The sequence below is a fragment of the Platalea leucorodia genome (assembly GCF_965183815.1).
Source record: "Platalea leucorodia genome assembly, chromosome: Z".
Classification (NCBI taxonomy): Eukaryota; Metazoa; Chordata; class Aves; order Pelecaniformes; family Threskiornithidae; genus Platalea; species Platalea leucorodia.
The window spans coordinates 24,232-30,231 of NC_138858.1; positions in this window are offsets into that span (position 1 = coordinate 24,232).

Sequence of the window (6,000 nt, forward strand, 5' to 3'; positions counted from 1 at the left end):
GGCACGGGGCCGGCCCCTTACCCTCGGGACGCTTCACGACAGGCAGGCCAACCTGGGCCGGGGGGTACCTAGCGAGCATCACGAGACGCTTGCAACAAGACACCTGAAAAACAAAAAGCCCAAGCGATATTTCAGCATGTGAAAAAAATAGCACAGCAGCGAGTAGAGGAATTCAGTCAGAGCAAGGGAGAGGAGAGCAGTTGAGCTCAAGGAGGATTCGAGGTAAGCAGGTCAGCTCCAAATACAAGACATCCTTTAAAAGCTAGAGCGACCTGAACGCTTCCCATCAGCATTAAGAGTAACCGGTACGATTCCGAACATGTTCTTCGCATACAAGCACACGCTCTTGCCGGCGTTGGAAAACGTCTCACCCCTTCCTTACGGCACGGCTGCAGGGAGACGACCCTGCGAGGCTGCAGGACGAGGGCGTACCGCAATCAGAATCTACGCTTACAGGTCCGCCGCAACAGCTACGGCCCTCGCAGCTGCTGCTGCACATCTTGCTGGCTCGGTCGACAAAGCTGGAAGCGAAGCGTAACGCTTTCGAGGGGAAAAGGAAAAGCAAAGGACAAATCGCAGCAATTCGCTTCATACTAAAAAAGCTGTGCGTGTGTTTATAAACATCCAATAAAAATACTTCTGCTGGAGAAGGACTGGATTTTCCTTTGGCGTTAATTTAACTTGCACAGCTGTGAATCGATACCAGTAGATTATCTGTCTCCAAGATACGCAGTTATCATTTGACCAGGGGTTTTTTGCGCCTTACGTCATTAGGAGCGACATCTGGCCAGCCGCGCCGCCCAAGAGAGATGCTGCTGAACTGCCAGGGAAACGCACCCTTGAAAGCCAGACAGAAAGTACTTCAGAGCACTCCGTCAAAAGAGCGGGGGGGAAAACACCCCGTAACGTTCAGTTGCCTCTCCTGGTCAACGTTCAGAACAAATACCTAACTGCTTAAACACACCTAAGCAATTGTACGCCACAGCTAGTTGGCAGTTACAGCTGAAACAACGCAAGGCAGTTTGTAGATCCAATTTTAACTTTTTTTTCCTAAAGTTACATCTAGGAGAGAAAAATCCATGACAGAAGAGATCCCCCATACGGTTTTACTTTGGGGGCAGAATCCAATCCCCGGGGCTGCAACGCGTAAGGCTACCAAAAAGGACCGGCAGATTTGCTAACGCTTTTGGCTGCGCCGAAGCATGCAGAGGAACGCGTGTTGATGACATCTCGGCTGTTGCAACTGAGAACCAGCGATGCCATCAACTTCTGGAAGACGTGCTGTGCTCGGGTCTTTGGAAGCAAACGGACTTTTTTTTTTTTTTTTTTTTTTTTTTTTTTTTTAAGAGAGTGGAAAGTCTTGCTGCTGCTGACTTCTACTGCCAAGCGCATCATCTCTGAAGATCCCCACTCTGATGGGGCGCTCATAAAACACAACTTCTTTGAATGAGAAAGGTTTCCATTCTGGAAAATCTCTTTCCAGCTGAAGTAAGAAATCACACGCTGTAGGTTAAGAAAAAAGGATGCTGCCGAAGCAGTAACTCACCGAAACCACGTCAGGACTCGCTGTCGCTACTTACAAGGCTGGCAGTGCTTCTCGGGAAAGCGACGCCGATTCCTCCTCTTTTGTCCACGTCTCTCCTTGGACCTTGATCGCTTTTAGTACGGACGCTAGTATCGCAGTAAGCTTTTCAAGACCTACTGTAAGATATTTTAAAAACTTATTGACTGAAAAAGCACACAGCTTTTATGACAAAAACAAAGCCTGTTTCTTCCGAACGCCTGAACTCTCACAAACATTGTCTTTCCTCTTTTACGACGCAATTATTTTCCCAATAGCATTTCCTAGTAAGCGCACAGAAACACAAGATTGCGCTTTCAGGAAGGCAAAATAAACGGAGGGAAGCCGATTCTGCACAGGCGTTAACACGCTCCAGCGCAGACCTTCTTTGACTTTTAGTATCTGCGTTAAAACAGTTCCTAGAAAAACTACAGAAGGAAGGAGAGCCGGCACATTCTTGACGTTAACTTTGAAGTCCGTACTACAAGCGCCTTAGGAAAAACGCGGACACGCATCGCGGACGTACCTTGTACTCGCAGACCGCTATGGAGCCTTTCCGTCCGTCTTGCACTTTCACGGCAGAAGAAAGGGCGACCACGGTGAAACGGCGGCAGCTGACGCTCTGCTGAAAGAGGAAAAAAAAAAAACCCGTAGCATAAAGCTGGGTAGGAGTCCCAAGCTTCCTGGTTTTGTGAAGTTTTGCAAAGACTACAACCGAGGGAAGGAAAAAATAGCCGTTTGGAACATATTGCCAAACAACATTTGGCCGTAAAACTCGGATGCGTTTGACACGCGCCCATTTTTTGGGAACTTGCTATTTGCTTCCCGTTATCGTTGTTCTTCCTTCAGAACCTCTGCTTGTAGCCAACTTGATTTGCTACCGGTTCAAGCGCTTCCCTTCCCGGTATTACTGGCACACGGACCCAGGCAAGTCACTGAACCGCTCTTCTGAACTTCTCCAAACGACAATTACAGCCACGAGAGAGGAGTTCAAGAGAGGAAAAGGAGAGGTCGGGCAGCAAAAGAGCCCTGCAGGCTGCCACCAGTCAACACTGCGCTCTTTTTTTTCTTTTAAATCCACCCCGCCCCGCCCCCAAATACAAACAAAGAAACCCCCACGACCTTGTATTTTTTGCCTTTGGGAGCTCATCCCTGTCTCAGCACGAAGCGCAGACGACCCGTATCCCGATTTGCACGTGACGAATCCGTGTTCGGAAGAAATAGGCCAGATCCGTAAGACTGGTGTTATTTTGCGGGTTTTAACAATCGCAACGCAATCGCATCGACCGACGCGTTTGTGACAAAACTCATTAACTTCTAAACGCAGCACCTCCTTGGGTAAAAAAACGTGTTTGAGACTGAAAACAAAATGATGATTCAGAGCTCCCACTCCTGATGGAGCCGTGGGGAAAGGAAGGAAAGTGAAGACAAACAGCAGCAACATCAAGTGAAATTCGCCTCCAATTCCGAGCACGTGCCTAAGAGACTCTGCAAGTCCACACCTCAATCCTAGGAGCGACTAGCCCTTTTCTGGAAGGACAAACTTCCTTACTTCAAAGTCCTAGACCGAAGGCTCCACGGAACAGAACGTGGACCGAGCCACAGGACACCGTGCCATCCACGCCCGAACGGCAAAGAAAAATCACGGAAAACTAAACTTAAGTATCAGTTCCCATCGAGCTTCATTCCTTACGTTTCCACTGGCACCTAGGTGCTCAAAAATGAACTCTACTGACACCGCGTATTACTAACAATTGACTTCTGCGTATCAAAACAAAAGGCTATTTCCAGCTCGCCCATCCAATTAGCACGACCAACCAGAAGTGAAACACCGGACCCTAAAGAAGGGAACAGGCAGCTCTTCATTTCTCCTAAGGCAAAGTCTGTTCTTTTGCCTGGAAGGCAAACATCCGTAACTCCCAAGGGAGCACTGCAGGAACGAGGTGCGCTCTCTTACCTGCAGTTTGTCCTCGGCTTTTCTGCACGGGCAGCAGATTTGCCTTTCCTCTGGCTTTGATGTGGCGCACCCGTGGCGTCCTTGAACCGGCAAGTGTTTCTCCCCACTCCCGCAGCCCCAGACACGCCATTACCTGAGCAGCGAGCGGAATCAAGCACGCAGGATTTTCTGCACGGGACGCAGAAGGTGACACTGGAAAGGAGGAGGCAAAAAGAGAAGCGGTTTGCCCGGCAGCCACGACCATAGAAACTACACCTGCCGGCATGGCCCGGGGAACCAACGTGGCCGACCAAAAGCCCCGGGCTCCAAGATGCCGCGAGACGCAGCCCTCCCTGCTTTTGACCCTGCGGGGACACCGTTCCCCACGCCATCGCCGCACGTGGAAGCCCCGCCGAGCCCCCAGCACGGCTCCGGGCAGCCCCCGCCACCGGCTCCGGCCGGCCTCCCACCACCGGCGCCGACCCGGCGACCCCCGCCGCACGGCCCCGAAGCGGCGCGGTGCCTCCCCGCCGCCCGGCCCCGGAGCGGCGCGGCTCGGCGCCCGGCCCCGGAGCGGCGCGGCGCCTCCCCGCCGCCCGTCCCCGGAGCGGCGCGGCCCCCCCCCCGCCGCCCGGCCCCGGAGCGGCGCGGCCCCCCCCCCGCCGCCCGGCCCCGGAGCTCAGCGGCCGCCCCCCCCGCCGCCCGGCCCCGGAGCTCAGCGGCGCGGCTCGGCGCCCCCCCCGCCGCCCGGCCCCCGAGCGGAGCGGCGCGGCGCCCCCGGCCCCGACCGGCTCCAGGAAGCTCCGCCCACCGGCTCCCACACGGCACCGCACCTTCCCCGCTCCGTGCCTCCCGCCGGCCCGGCCGCTCCCCCGCAGGCACCGCCGTCCTCCTCGGGGCTTTCCCCGCTCACCTCCTCGCTGCCTGCAGCCGCAGCCCAACGACCGCGCCGCTCCGCTCCGCGCGGGGAACCTCCGCCCACTGCCCCATGCCCGCCCCCGGCGCACCGCGCATGCGCCGGTTGGGACTGCCAGTTTAATCTCGAGGCGCTCGGCGACCTTCTGGATCATCCAGGGGACCTCTGGTTTCAGCTCTATGCTCTGGACGACCTTCTCTATCGTCTGGGTCGACTTTCGCTGTCATCTCGATGGTCTGCGGAGCCGCTCTATACTCCGGGAGGACTTCTCCTTGCAGCTCTATGGTCTGAAGGACAGTCTTTAGCATCGGGGAGGACTTTCTGGCTCATCTCTATGCTCTGGAGGACCTTCTCTGTCATCCGGGAGGACTGTGTCGGCTAGTTTGGTGCTTTGGACGAGGTCGTTTTTTGCCGCGCTGGGTTTTGCTTTTTACACTTTTGTGTGCTGTGTACAATTTTGTTTGAATGATTGTGTTTGCATTTCTCGTTGTTTATTGTTTCTTTTGTTTTGTAGGGGGTGCCAGAAAAATGTAACTGCTTTGAATAATTAGTTGATTCAGTTTCATAACAAGATGGGAATTGCCCTTCCATGTGGGAGGAATGAATTGTTATAGGAAGATGTGGTGTTACTATTTTAATCATTGCTTCCTCCCACCTGGGAGGGTGTATGTATATATTTGTATACATATTTATATAGTACAAAGGAAAAAAAAAACAAATAACAAACACTATAAAAAAAATGAACTAAAAAAAAATTAAAAAATGGTAAGGCTGGTGCAGCAGTAGCAACCAGCTCCTACCCTGGGAGTAATTTCTTTTTTAATTTAAATTAATTATGACTCCCAGGGATAATTGTCATAATTGTCATTTTGTTTTCATTTCTACATGTCTGCAAAGGAAAAATTTCAATTCCACCTGGAACCTGCAAAGAAACAAAGCACCCCCACACCATCATAAAACGTTAGATACATTCCAAACGCACCGCTCATTCAGCTACCACCCAAACCACGCCTCGGTCTCGGCCGATCCGTTCCACCACCAGCACGCCACAACGGACCGTCGCCCTGCCTCTACGGCGCTCCCTGGGAACGGTGTTCCCGAGGGCCTCAAAAAAAAAAAAAAAAAAAAAAAAAAAAAAAAAATCGCCCTGCCTGAGAAAACCCCGGCCCGAGCCTGACCTCCGCCCAAACCTTGGTGATGATCATCGCCTCGCAGAGCAGCCGGGACCGGGGGAAAAAAAACGCAGCGGGGGGGAGGGAAATGCCCCAGCTGGGGTTTTTTTATTCTATAGTATATATGAAATAAATTACTCTCAACATTACATACGACCTGCAATAAAATACTTCACACGTACAAGGTTAGGCACATTCAGGAACCGAACAATCCTTCAACCACCGCTCACTCAAACCACTACACTTACACCACCCAGCTGCCACTGCAGCACAGCCCCCCGGTTCCAGAGCTATCCCTGCAACTGCCTCGCCGTGCACCTCTAAACAACCTTGGGCTCCGTACGATTCCCAAGTTTCACCTTCCGTTACGGCAAGGCGAAGAAGACGCTTCGCTACGTGCACCGGTCCAGCCTCC